This window comes from Anolis carolinensis, chromosome 2, assembly GCF_035594765.1.
Source record: "Anolis carolinensis isolate JA03-04 chromosome 2, rAnoCar3.1.pri, whole genome shotgun sequence".
NCBI classification, from domain to species: Eukaryota; Metazoa; Chordata; class Lepidosauria; order Squamata; family Dactyloidae; genus Anolis; species Anolis carolinensis.
In genome coordinates, this window is record NC_085842.1 from 260,104,401 (window position 1) to 260,118,696 (window position 14,296).

Here is a 14,296-nt window from a genome sequence, read left to right on the forward strand (position 1 = left end):
GGGCCAAAGTTTGCCCATGCCTGGTGGAAACTCATGGCTCTCCACTTGGAGAACAACACATCGCCACCTTGTGCTAGTCGGATGCGCCTCCGCCCTCTCTCCAGCAGGGGCCGCCCTTTCCCCCGGCCGCTATTTGTCCCTTTGGCCGCCCTTTCGCCGCTGGCTCCGCCTCTTGTGCATTCCTGCAGGGCTGCCTCCATCCGCGGCTGTTGCGGAGCGCAAGAGGGCACTGGGCTGCTGCCTGTCATTAGGAGGCGGGCGGGCGGGCGGGCGGCGCGGCTGTGTGTTAGTAGCGGCTCTCGCTCGGGCAACTATGTCTGCGCTGCTGCTGCTCTGGCTGCCCTTCTCCTTTGCGCCTGGGGAAGCTGCGCCTTGAATCGCGAGGGATCCCAGGGGCACAGAGGAAGGTGAGTCCCTCTCTTTTCCCGCTCTGTTGTCTTCCTTTAGCTTGCCAAGAAGACCTTGCCCTTGCTGCCCGCCTTTCCTCCCAACTCTCTCCTTCCAACTCTTCCCAAACAACAGCAGCATCAGCAGCACCCATTCTGATGCCAGCGGGCCATTTGAAACAAAGTCTTTGCGAACTTCTTCCCGGCTTTTCCACCTCTGTGCAAGGACATGTTTATTTGTATTGCATGGTTTTGGTGACTATCTTTTCACCCAAACACTTTAAGACCAATTTTGGGGTTTTTTTGGCTCGGATTTTGGGATACAGTAGAGTCTCACTTATCCAAGCCTCACTTATCCAAGCTTCTGGATTATCCAAGCCATTTTTGTAGTCAATGTTTTCAATATATCGTGATATTTTGGTGCTAAATTCATAAATACAGTAATTACAACATAACATTACTGCATATTGAACTACTTTTTCTGTCAATTTTGTTGTATAACATGATGTTTTGGTGCTTAATTTGTAAAATCATAGCCTAATTTGATGTTTAATAGGCTTTTCCATAATGCCTCCTTATTATCCAACATATTCGCTTATCCAAGCTTCTGCCGCCCCGTTTAGCTTGGATAAGTGAGACTCTACTGTACTTGCAGACATACATCATGAGATCTCTTGGAGATGGGACTCAAGTCTGAACATTGTAATGTTTCACTTGAGCCTTATACAAGTTGGCTCCCCTTTCTCCAAAATGCTTGGGAACAGAAGTACAGTAGAGTTTCACTTATCCAAGACTCGCTTATCCAACGTTCTGGATTATCCAATGCATTTTTGTAGTCAATGTTTTCAATACATCATGATATTTTGGTGCTAAATTCATAAATACAGTAATTACTACATAGCATTACTGCGTATTGAACTAATTTTTCTGTCGAATTTGTTGTTAAACATGTTTTGGTGCTTAATTTGTAAAATCATAACCTAATTTGATGTGTAATAGGCTTTGCCTTAATCCTTCCTTATTATCCAACATATTCCCTTATCCAACGTTCTGCCGGCTGTTTATGTTGGATAAGTGAGACTCTGCTGTATTTAGGATTGTTGTCTCTCCAGATTTGGGGATACTTGCATATACATCAGGCATGGGCAAACTTGGGCCCTCCAAGTGTTTTGGACTTCAACTCCCAGAATCCCACAATTTGGACTTCAACTCCCACAATGCAGTGAATTTTCCAGGCTGTCTGGCCATGTTCCAGGAGCATTCTCTTCTGACATTTCGCAGGCATCATCAGAGGTTGTGAGGTCTGTTGGAAACTAGGCAATTGGGATTTATATATCTGTGGAAAGTCCAGGGTGGGAGAAAGAACTTTTGTCTGTTTGAGATAAGTGTGAATGTTGCAATTGGCCACCTTGATTAGCATTAAATGGCCTTGCAGCATCAAAGTCTGGCTGTTTCCTGCATGGGGAAATCCATTGTTTGGAAGTGTTAGCTGGCCCTGATTGATTCATGTCTGGAATTCCTCTGTTTATTGAGTATTGTTCTTTCTTTACTGTCCTGATTTTAGAGTTTTTAAAATACTGATAGCCAGATTTTGTTCCTTTTCATGGTTTCCTCCATTCTGATGAAATTGTCCACATGCTTGTGGATTTCAGTGGCTTCTTTATGTAGTCTGACATGGTGGGGTTGTGAGAGTGGTCCAGCATTTCTGTGTTCTCAAATAATATGCTGTGGACTTTCCACAGATATATAAACTTCAATTCCCTGGTTTCCAATATATTTCACAATCTCTGAGGACGCCTGCCATAGATGTGGGCGAGACGTCAGGAGAGAATGCTTCTGGAACATGGCCCCATATAGCCCAGAAAACTCACAGCAACCCAGTGATTCTGACCATGAAAGCCTTCGACAACACTTATACAGGTTGATGACTATCTCATTCCCAATGCTTGGGACCAGAAATGTTTAGGACTTAGGATTTTTCTTGGATTTTGGAATACTTGCATATATACTTAATGAGATATCTTAGAGATGAGACCCAGGTCTAAACATATTTATGTTTTATATAAACCATATACAAGTTGACTGTCTCTTCTAAAAATGCTTGGGATCAGAAGGGTTTATGATTTAGGATTTTTTCTTGGAGTTTTGAATATTTGCATACGTACATAATGAGATCTCTTCAAGATACGACCCAAGTCTAAATATCGCATGTCTTGATGCATCATATTAGCCATATAGGAGCCACGGTGGCACCATGGTTTAAACCCTTGTGCTGGTTGGACTGCTGACCTGAAGGTTTGGTTGCTGACCTGAAGGTTGCTGATTTGAATCCTCGAGATTGGATGAGCTCCCGTCTGTCAGCTATAGCTTGGGGGGACATGAGCAAAGCCTCCCAGCAGGATGGTAACACATCTGGGCGTCCCCTGGGCAATGTCTCTGTAGATGGCCAATTTTCTCACACCAGAAGCGACTTGCAGTATGTTCTCAAGTTGCTTTTGACACAATCAAAAAGAATTAACCATATACAGGTTGACTATCCCTTTTCCAAAATGATTGGGACTGGAAGTGTTTAGGATTTTTGTCCCAAATTTTGGAGTACTTGCATACATACATAATGAGATCTCTTGGTGTTCCTATAAATAAGAAAGGTGATGTTTCCTATCAGCCTTATGCACATAGCCTGAAGGTAACATTATACACAATATTTTAAATAATTTTGGATATGGAACAAAGTTAGTGTACTATCAGGAAGCAAAGGAGTGACTGTCTCAATAACCCATGCAGACAATTTTTGGATTTTGGTATTCGTGACCTGTATTTCACCTATTCCTATTTGTCTAGCTGTCAGATTATGTGGTTTTTTTTCAGTAAAAATACTGCTGATAGTTTATTTATCCTGGCTTTTAGGATACTGGTTATAATTAAAATTGGTGAGAAGTGTGTAGAATCGAGGTCTTCCAACTTTTGGTCTTTAAAGAAGGTGTCATGCATGCCAATACTGTTCATAAGCCACATTTTCCTCCTGTGGCTGAAAGGGTATTATCAGAAGGAAGCTTTACACACTGCGAAACTATCATAGACTAATTATCCAGTGTAAACATGAAATAAAGTCATTTGGTGAACACGCAGAATGCTCACCAAACCGGGCAGATGTGTAATGCGGATCCCATGCTCGAAATAAACATGGGTGCCAACCCATCTATCATCCAGGATGCAGTTGCTATATCTTACAAGTATGTGCCTGTGTGCATATACAAATATAACACATATCATGGCAACAATTTGGTGGTCAACAAACACAAACTAACCAAAGCTGGATCTAAAATACCAAGCCATCTTGGTCTCTGTTTCCTTCTTGTTCCAAAACAGGGAGAGCTAAGAATAGCCTTTCGTATGAAAAATAGATAACCTGGAGCAATTTTTGCATTTCTTTCCATAGCCTGTTGTGACTCCCTTGGAAAATAATGCTTGCGTGTCATGGCATATCTGTGTGGTTTTTATTTCTTTTTTTAAAAACCAAACCATATCATAATTATTGTTGTCAGATATATAAATACCATGTGTCTCTTCTTGCTGCTTGTTTCCACACATGTTCATTTTTTGAAGGATATGGTTTTGTGTTTTGTCTTGTTTCCTTTTCCCTTCCTTTGTTTTTTTTTTCCCAGATGAGGAGGGGCTGTAATGTGTGTGTGAAGAATGTCATTCCGAATGCCAAGTCTTGAACTTCCCCCTGGATGTCTGGGGGATGGGGCGGCAGAGACTGATGTGTGCTCTGTGTTGTTTTTGTTCCTCCTCCTCCTCCTCCCCTCTGTGCGATAGCATACAAGTCTGAGTCTGCCTGTGTCCGTGAACTTTACGAGCATCCAGTGCAATATCACTTGGTGCAGATTCCACACGGCTTGCTGGTTTATAGCCCCCACAGTCTGCCACCGACCCATCTGTTAAAACATGCTCCAGCCAAAGCTGAGGAATCCAGGCATGGGGAGCAAGGGAGAGCTTTTCTCCCTCCAAGCCTAAATGTAGATAGCTGGAACTCACACAAAGGCACATCACCAAATCATTTCTGTGTTTTTCCACCCGAGGAACTTGCTTCCCAGTAAGTGAGCTTCAGAGTCAGGCTTGGAAACCGATGGATTTAAAGCACTGGGATTGAGCTGAAAACATCCTGGCGAATCAAGACTTTTTGGGCTCTTGCCAAATTGATTTTAATGATGGGCTTCTGCAAGCGGTTGGTTTGTTTAGGCTATTTTGAGGCTCAGAGGCAATTAGGAGTTATCTAATTAATGGGAGTCTTACACGTCAGCTTCTCTACCAAATCGGGGCTGATTAATGAAATGCTGCTCAGAGTTTTCCCTGATCAAACCATTAAATCTGAATCTGTGCGGCTAAGCGGCGTCTACATCAGGAAGGATTCATATGGTGCATCTACACTGTAGAATGAATGCAGTTTGACACCACTTTAACTGCCGTGGTCCAGTGCTATGGAATCCTGGGGTTTGTAGTTTGGTGGGGCACCAACTCTCTTTCACAGAGGAGGTGAAAGGTCTTGTAAAAGCACAGCTCCCATGATTCCATAGCACTGAACCCTGGCAGTTAAAGTGGAATCAAACTGCATTCCTTATACAGTGTATGCACCCAAAGTTTTTGTTGTTTTGTTCAGTCGCTTCCAACTCTTTGTGACCTTATGGACCAGCCCACGCCAGAGCTCCCTGTCGGCCGTCGCCACCCTCAGCTCCTTCAAGGTCAAGCCAGTCACTTCAAGGATACCGTCCATCCATCTTGCCCTTGGTCGGCCCCTCTTCCGTTTTCTTCAATTTTCCCCAGCATCATTGTCTTCTCCAAGCTATCCTGTCTTCTCATGATGTGGCCAGTGTCCTTCATCTTTGCTTCTAATATCCTTCCCTCCAGTGAGCAGTTGGGCATTATTTCCTGCAGAATGGACTGGTTGGATCTTCTTGCGGTCCAAGGCACTCTCAGAATTTTCCTCCAACCCAAAGTTAGGAGAATTAAAAACATGGAGGCCTTGCCTTATTTACCAAAATTCAGTACTGTGGTGCTAAAGCAACAAGACTCCCCCCCCATCCCTCAGGTTGAGAATGAAGATATTACTGTGTGCATTTGGTAGTCCATATACTTCCACTAGTCACAAAAGCCACATCCTTATATTCATGTAGATCATGAGCAACTGTGGAAGGGATGGAGGCCATTTTTCATCCCTGCAGTCCCCATACTGGCCATATGGGTGTTTCTGATCCTGGTGCAATGCTACTTCTGGTTTTGTTTTTGTCCAATTTCCTTCTATTTATTTATTTTCTGCCTTCAGTGCAGATTATGAAGAATAAAATCAATGCAACCACATACAAAAATCATACTCTCCCAATGTTAAAAATATTGTTAAGCTTCCAGTAGAATTGAAAACAATTAAAAGTGTGTTTTTTGACCGTGTTGGGATTTCATGCATTGTGGGGGGTATGAGGAGGGGGAAGTGACCCCCCATATGAAGTGAAGCTGTGCCATTCCTTTGTACAACAGATAATTGGTCTTATCGATCATCGGGGGAAGCCCTTCACTCGCTCCCACCACCATCACAATGTGTAATGTTAAATGTCGATGATGTCTGTTTTATTGTGAATGTAATTTTACTTTGCTCATTGTGGAATTTGGGCTTGGCCCCATGTTAGCCACCCCGAGTCCCTGTGGGGAGATGGAGGCGAGGTATAAAAATAAAGTTGTTGTTGTTGTTATTATGTCCCACTTTCCTCCCAATATGAGACCCATAGTAGGTTACACTGTAGGCTAAAACAAAATTGCTGACCTAATCCATAGTATTGTTGACTTTGTTAACCAGCAACCACGGGGATTTGTAGGTGCTGGATAAATGTAGTTTCTGGTTGCTTGAGATTAAAAATAACCCAACCAGTACTGTGCCATACCATTAATTTTGTATTGACCTGGCATTATTATTGAAGTACAATGATTTAAAATAAAATAAGGACCAGTTTAACTTCATGTAACACAGTTTTATTGTATTATACAAACATGTGAATGCACTATTATTTCTTCAGGGTTTTTGCCGGTTGCTTGTGAGCACCTGTTGCTTCTGTTTCTGTTAACTGAGGCCCCTTCCACACAGCTGTATAAAATCCACATTGACCTGAATTATATGGCAGATGTAGTGGATTATCTGCCTTGATATTCTGGGTTATATGGCTATGTGGAAGGGCACTGGGGCCCTTTCCACACATCTTAATAAAATCTGCTTTGAACTTGAATATATGGCAATGTAGACTCAAAAAACTCAGATCAAAGCAGAAATTGTGGGATTTTCTGCCTTGATAGTCTGGGTTATACTGTATGGCTGTGTGGAAGGGCCCTGGGAGTCTTCTGAACTTTAAAAAAGGTCGTAATACCAATCAGATTAAAATATAAATTTAAAACTGTTGAAACGTATATGAAAATATTTTTTCCGATTGAAACTTCCGAGTGATCTATGGTTTAAAAAATGGATGTAGTTGATCACTCTTCTACATGTTTCTTTTCTTTAAAACGCAGCTAGCCTTATAGATGCAGTAATTCCATTTATTGAAAGACTTGCAAACCTAAACTACCTAAATACAGAACAAAACTTAAAGTTAACAAGACAAAGCAGGAAAATCCATGCCTTCCTGAAAGACCTGATTCTAATGGGCTATGGGTCCTGTGGGTCCTGGGACTGCTTCCGCAATCCCAGTAGTCTGTCCACACAGCCCAATTCACTTCTTGAAGCCTCCTCTAGTAATGTGTTAGTCTATGATTCTGTTTGCTTACTGTTTTGTATGTATATTCTGTTATGCAGCTTATTTTGCTCTATGTTTTTGAGAGTTTGTGGGAGGGGCTGCAGACCACATGGTCTGATCTGAGACTGCTCAGACCTCAGACTCCGTTTTAATTTCTTCTTAAGACTTTTGACTGCTAAGACTAACACATGCTTGCTTGAGGTTTGTAAGAAAGATGCTCTGTGCCATCTGCACAGATATTATCCCAAACATATCTGAAACTGGACTGATAAGCTATGTACTTACATTATACTGAACACATGAAGGTTGTGAGTAAACCAAATATGTTATTTTACCAAAGCCTACTTTATTTTTGTCTCTTGAGTGCATGACATAAAACAAGTGGTTTTATGGGAGAGTAGATATATTTTTGGGTAACTGAAAAAAACTTCTGAAACTCTGCTGTTTTTATGCACCAGCAAATCTCTGTTTTCCTAACAGGTCAGAGACAATAGGTTCAGTCTAACAACTGAAGACATTTCCTTGCATATTACATTTGGTTGGATACCATATGAGAAGATTATACTCAAACAGGTTTTGGCTCTTCTCTGAAAGATCAAACTTTTCCAAAAGGTTATGATTTCCAAGTGGTTATGAATGCAATTTCCCAAAAGGCACACCCCCCCCCCCCCAATGTCTTAAAATACAGAGAAATACCCCCCCCCCCACACACACACACACTTCCTGGCATGTCATCAAAAAAATTGGGATGGCATGTGGACAGCCAATGAGCAAAGCCTGTTTTTTCCTGGCTGTGCAGATTTAAATCAGCTCTGTAGTGGTTTTAATGTATGTCTGGAAGGAGGCATCCTTGTTCTTCTGTAACCTTAGGCAAATCCTGTTTATATTGTTCCAATTTGTCTTTTGGATTTTCTTATTAATAAACATAGGATTAAAACAAACAAAACTTTCTGCATTTTCTCATTATCAATACTGTATATATTCTCCTGTAATTTCAGTATTATTTTCTTTTCATTGCAGTTTGTAGTCTAGGGGTTTTTGTAACTTATTTGCAAATCCACAATTCTTTGATTTTGAATATCTTAACTTTTGCTCAATTTCGTCCACCAATAACATTGATAATAGCCTTTGTAACAATTTAGTCTGTCCATCAACTAAAATCTTCAAAGGATACCTTTCAGTACTCATTCTTCTTTATCTTATACAAAATCAGTTGAATCTTTCCTCTTTCTTCTAAAGTCGCTACTACATTGAATAAAACATCCTCTCATGAATGCTGTACTTGCATCTCAGAACATTATAAAATAAGTTCCTTTTTCCAAAGAATGTTTGAAGAATTTTCTTTTTTTTTCTTCCACTTCTCCACAGTGCTTTCATTTTATAAACTCTTCGTACTCAATCTCCATCTAAAGTTTCCCATTGTTCTTTTAAGAACTAACAACACCGGTTTGTGGTTTGAAAAAGGTTTTCGTAATATCTCAATCTCTTTTGCCCCAGTAACTAAAGATTTTGAGATCCAAATCATATTTATTCTTGAAAGGGACCTATGTCTTTCAGAAAAATAAGTATGGACCTTTATCTCCATTTTTATATTTCCATGAACCAGCTATTTCCATATTGTCCTTTAAATCAAACCATATCTCTGATAATGCACCTTGAAAAATCTTAATCTTTTCATCTGAAGTCCTGCTTTTTTTCAGAAGATATCACCGCATTAAAGTCTTCCAGGACACCAAATGGCATATCCAACAGTTTATTCCTAAGGTTAATTTAAAAAGTTACGCTGTCTTCACTCGGTCCTTTGCGAATCTGGTCTGAATTCCCTGCATAGTGAACTTTCTCATTGGACAAAACCAATCTTGGGTCCAGATTTACAATACTACACCTTTTTCTGTCCTGCAGAGATAAAATCTTGTCCTATTTTTTAATGCTTCAAATGTTTTATACCCTTCTTTCTAATATGTGACCTTTTAAGCAAATTACATCTCTATTAAGTTTCCTCAAATAATGAATCATTTTTTTCTTATGAAGTGTTAGCACTAGTGGCAGCACTGTCACCAAATCCTTTTCACTATACAATCTTTTTGGTACGATCTTTGGTCCCCCTCATCTGATGAAGTCTGTTCCTTTTGATCTTTTCTCTGTCTCTGTTCTTTAAGTGTAATCTATTCCTTTTTGTCGTCTTCTTTGCCTCTTTCTACATACTTTCTATAGTTTCTTACAAAATCCCTTGTTTTCTAGACCAATCTCTTGCGTTCTGAACCAAGTCCAATCTTTGATATCTAAAAGCTCGGCCCTTCCAGATTTTCCTATGTAAACAATATCTCCTTTTGTTTCATTTTGTCTGCCAAAACATTCATAATTTTTTCTCTTACATTGATTTCTTAAAATCTCCTTGACTACTATTATCAAAGTGTTTCTGTAGGATTGAATTCCTCATAGTTTTCTTGAGGAAATGGACAATTATATCTCTTAGCGAATGTTCCGCCCTCACCAACATATTCAATAAAGACTGTCTATATCAAAATTGTCTTTCCTCTTCTATTTTGTCTAAAACCTTCCAAGGTGTTAATAAATTCTGTTATTACATTTTCTGAGTTTTAAACAATATTGTTTCTCACGCATCTCTGTTAGGGCCAAATTGTACAATTGTTGTTTTTTCTATCTGTCCATTTTTTCAGTCTTCAGTTTCACCACTTTCTCTTTTTCATCTTTACTTGTTGTCTTAATTGTCCAATTGAATCCTTAATCTTTCACTTCTCTCCTAATCACATATATCTCCTGTTTCAGTTCTTGATTGCTTTTCTTGTTTCTCAAATTGTTTCATCATATCTTTCCTGATCTGTCTTAATTCCTTTATCATTTGAGCCATTTCTGATCAAGTAGTCTTTTCACATGAAATATTCACTGATGATCACCAAATTTCAATTGTTCCCTTAGGGCCCTTCCACACAGCCATGTAACTCAGAATGTCGAAGCAGAAAATCCACAATATCTGCTTTGAATTGGGTTATCTGAGACCACACTGCCATATATCCCAGTTCAAATCAGATAATGTGGGATTTTATTCAGCTGTGTGGAAGGGGCCTTAGTCTTTATAGCTCTGGTAATCCTAGCAGTCACTTAAAATACTTTTAATCATTTAATATTTATTTGTCTACTAGGTCGTAGAATTTCCCAGAAAAAATCTTTTGGCTGCTGATATTCTGCTGAACTTCCGGACCAAAAGGGGCCAGGTTCAAATCCCGGGAGCGGAATGAGCGCCCGCTGTTAGCCCCAGCTCCTGCCAACCTAGCAGTTCGAAAACATGCAAATGTGAGTAGATCAATAGGTACCACTCCGGCGGGAAGGTAACGGTGCTCCATGCAGTCATGCCGGCCACATGACCTTGGAGGTCACGACTGGACTGATCGTCAGGGGAAACCTTTACCTATTCTTATATCACTTCACAAACTCAAGGTTCTCCCAGGATAGATTATGCTCTTGCCTTTTGCTACTCTACTCAGAGAAGGGGATACGGTCCTCACGTTGATCCTTAGAAGGTGACAGGGTTTTTGGTTGATTTTTGACAAAAAAAATTCTTACACATTCATGTGTATATAGGGTAATCCTTTGAACTTCAGCTCAACTGGTTTCTCGCAGTAAAAACATTTACTTATTTGTTTAACCTTCTGTTGAGTTAATTTCTCCTTCAACATATAAATATTTTTGTAAAGGCCTTTTTTATTTTAAACCACATATTTCTCTCCCTCTCCTTACTCTCTTCTCTGGTATGCTTCGCCTTGTTGAATAGAGACGGCACTTACTGAGGTTTCTTGTCACCCCACATAATAGATAAACCCTTTGGTTAATCCAAATTTATATAACAAAGAAATTTAAGGAAGTGAGATAGATGTACATATTGTCTGTTTAGAAAACAATGAATTGGATTCCGGTGATAGGGGGAACTGGGGTTTTTGGTGGCTGCTATGGTTAATCCCACATTCATCCTTTATTTGGAGCAAATTTTCTTCAAGTGGGGCTTCCCCCTCAGTTGGTGATTGGCACCAAATCTGTCGTTGGGAGACTGGTCACTCTCAGAAATCCCCCCAAATTATCTTTCTCTCTCAGCAGTCAGAGGGGGAAAAAATCATCTTTCAGAAATTGCATTTTTTAAGGATATGAGAAACAAGTGTATGGAAGTGCATTCTGAGATGTGAATCTCTTGGTTAATTCGGACTTGGCTATAAAACCCTCTGGGAAAATTCCAATATTCGAAAATTTTCTGCATGTTTAAAGGTGGTGTATGGCATGCCCATCACTCTACAAATCAAATTCCTGGCTTATTTCTGTGTACGTTCATATTTCTGTGTACGTTCGAAGCATTTGCACTAAGGTCAGGCTGAAAATACTTCCTTTGGCTTTGGAACTAGGAGCAGATGGAAGAGGATATTTGTTCCATGTATCTCCCAGTGGAAGCCCCTGAGATCCTGCTCAGCTTATTTAACCTCAGCTGTTGGCACTACCATAGGACAGTTGGGACTGGCCATTAATTTGGGGCATCACAAAAAGTTGTAATTTGTTAACTATTTAATTTGTTGCAGTTGTATTTTACTTCCAGAATGGGAGATTTGGATTTTCTGCCTCTTTTAACAATATATAACAATAAAGGCCTATATTTCATTGAAAATATACACCTGGGCATGGTACATTTGGAGTGCCATTTCTTATTCCACCTTAGGCGGAAAAATAGATTAAGCCGGTCTTGCTTATTTTAAGTGAAATGTGTTTACAATAGCAAATTGTGCATTACAGTAGATGGATTGCCAGGATGGATTGCCAGACTGGTTTTCAGAGTGGATTGCAAAATTGCCTTAAAATACAAACCATGCCTTCTCCTTGAAATCTTTTGGTGTGTGGACACATTTGGCAATCTAAAAAAGCCTATGGACCCTTTCTCATAATAATGTATCTATGTGCATAACATGCTAAGTTTCAGCTGGAGAGGCTAGTGAAAATAAAGTTTTTGCCATCCAGATTTACAGGACCCCTGAAATTGATCATGAAGTCCTTGGAGCCTGGGTTGAGAGCCCCTATTCTAAGAGATGTTTGGAAAGAAAAAAAATGCTGGGCCCATTTATTCTCTAATACTTTGAAAACGTGATATCTTGTTCCCACGTATCACATTTCATTGGGACTTATTTTGAAACAGTTATTGAAAAGAGCTGTTGCAAAACTTTCCACTATTGATTTTTAAACCTGAAAGTAATGGATTGCCAAAAACAAGGTTGACGTCAATTTAGCTTAATTTTAGCAATAATTCCTTTTTATCAACTGTCAGGGCATAAAGTATCAGAATGAACAAAATCCTCAAGATAGAAATTCTTTCAATAACTAAAGCTGATATATATATTGCAGCATTGTTTGGTTCTCTGCTGCTCCCTAAACACCTATTTATAAAGTGTCATAACGGTGGGTTATAATGCACTGCTGGCAAGACCTTCCTATGGCTTCATCTGAAGAAATGAGAGCTATGTCCTTCAGAAGCATGGATATGAATCCTTTGTTGAATTATAGGTGTTTAATTCTGGGTGACTTCTGACGGTTTTATGCTGCTGAGTGTCTCAATCTCACTTCTCATTTGAAAAGTGTGACTAATGGCCTCTCTTGATGAGCTAATACACAAAGAACAGCTTTCTCATGAGTTAGTGCAATGGTCCAGCTAGGATAGTCATCAGTCAGAGCTTGGAAACGTCATCTTGGCCTCGGGATTGAGAGAGTCATAGTCCTAAAAGTAATTTTCCAAGTTCTTGCCTCAGCTCTGGTAGCAACAACCTAGATATGGCAGTTCCATCCAAAGATGTATTGATCCGATAACTGCTGTGCCAAATCAGTGTACTGCTGGCTGGCTCGGTGGAAATGACCATTATATTTATGCACTGTTACATTAGTATATTGTTGTTTGTTTAATATATTGACATACTATTATAATGTAGTAATAATGCCTAAATAATGTGGAGATATGAGATGAATTACTTATTATAAGAATGCATGGTAAAAAGGTGTCCCTATTAACAGCATTTTATAACATAATTATGGATAAAGAAGTACCCTAGGATGGAGATAAGACAGGGATGGGAAGTCTCTGGCTCTCCATTTTGTTGAATTGCAGTTCCCATTGCTATGATTGTTATAATGATGGGAGTTGTAGGAAATAACACTTGGAGGTCCAGATGTTTACTGTTGGAAGGCTTACCTCTGGACAGGTAATGGTTCCTGAGACATTGGGGTGGCATGTCTCCAGAAAACAGAAAACATTGAAGCCAATGGGCATAAATATGGTGCCAGTCCCTGGCACACTGGGAAAAATCGCCAATTCTCTACTTCAGTTAATGTGGAAAGCACTATTTTGAATGACAGGTTACACTTTCAGAAATTGTCTGCCAGTCTTACCCGCTATTCTACATTTTCTGAAGGCAGCTCAGTTGGGTTTGACCAGGGAATGCTAGTGCTGTTATACTGCTTTTAGCAAAGAGAGCTGGGCCTTTAAAACAGAAATGCTGGCTGCTTGCTAGTTCTTCATGGGTGCTCTGGTGACAGCTGAGGCAGAAGCCATCCGCCTCATCTGTCATCTGACATAGAAATGATGAGGCTATAATGCCGACCTTGAATAATCTTATGCCAAGTGAAGCATGTAGAAGAGCGGGCACAGGACTGGATTCCCAAATTAATTCAGCGGAAGCCCATGGCTTTATCGCACTGCTGCAAAGAATGGGGTCTCTTCTAATCAACTTTGAATAGTTTCATCATCTTTAACAAATAGGTTTAAACTTGCACCTTGGCTAACACTGACCTGGTTTGGAAAACCGCAGCTTCAGCAACTAAAGTGCTAGAGCAGTGGTGCACACTGTAATTTTATGGCAGTGTTATCCCTGGAAATAAACAATCTCAAAAGAGTCCTCATCTGATATATGGTAGTATTCATTCAGAATTGGGATGAGTACAGACACGCACAAACAAAAATCAACAGTCCATATAATTATATATATATACAAGCCAGGGTTTATATATAAAAACCAGTAATTAATTCAGAATCTGACTAGTTCAGTGATTTTAGCACTTTAATCCCAGTCAAATATTTTTAAATATCAGAAG

General features: G+C 39.9%; 1 protein-coding gene across 2 annotated transcripts in view; it reads left to right on the forward strand.

Annotated features, from left to right (window-relative positions):
- The first annotated feature begins 240 nt into the window (after nt 1–240).
- The window catches only part of marchf3 (membrane associated ring-CH-type finger 3), a 163,573-nt gene continuing 149,517 nt past the window's right edge, over nt 241–14,296 (forward strand). The window contains exons 1-2 of one of the 2 annotated variants that reach the window (XM_062972135.1): nt 241–407; nt 10,327–10,477. The gene's annotated coding sequence lies outside the window, so the exon portion shown is untranslated. The remainder of the gene's footprint in view (nt 408–10,326; nt 10,478–14,296) is intronic. The other variant, XM_003216406.4, reaches the window with a different exon arrangement.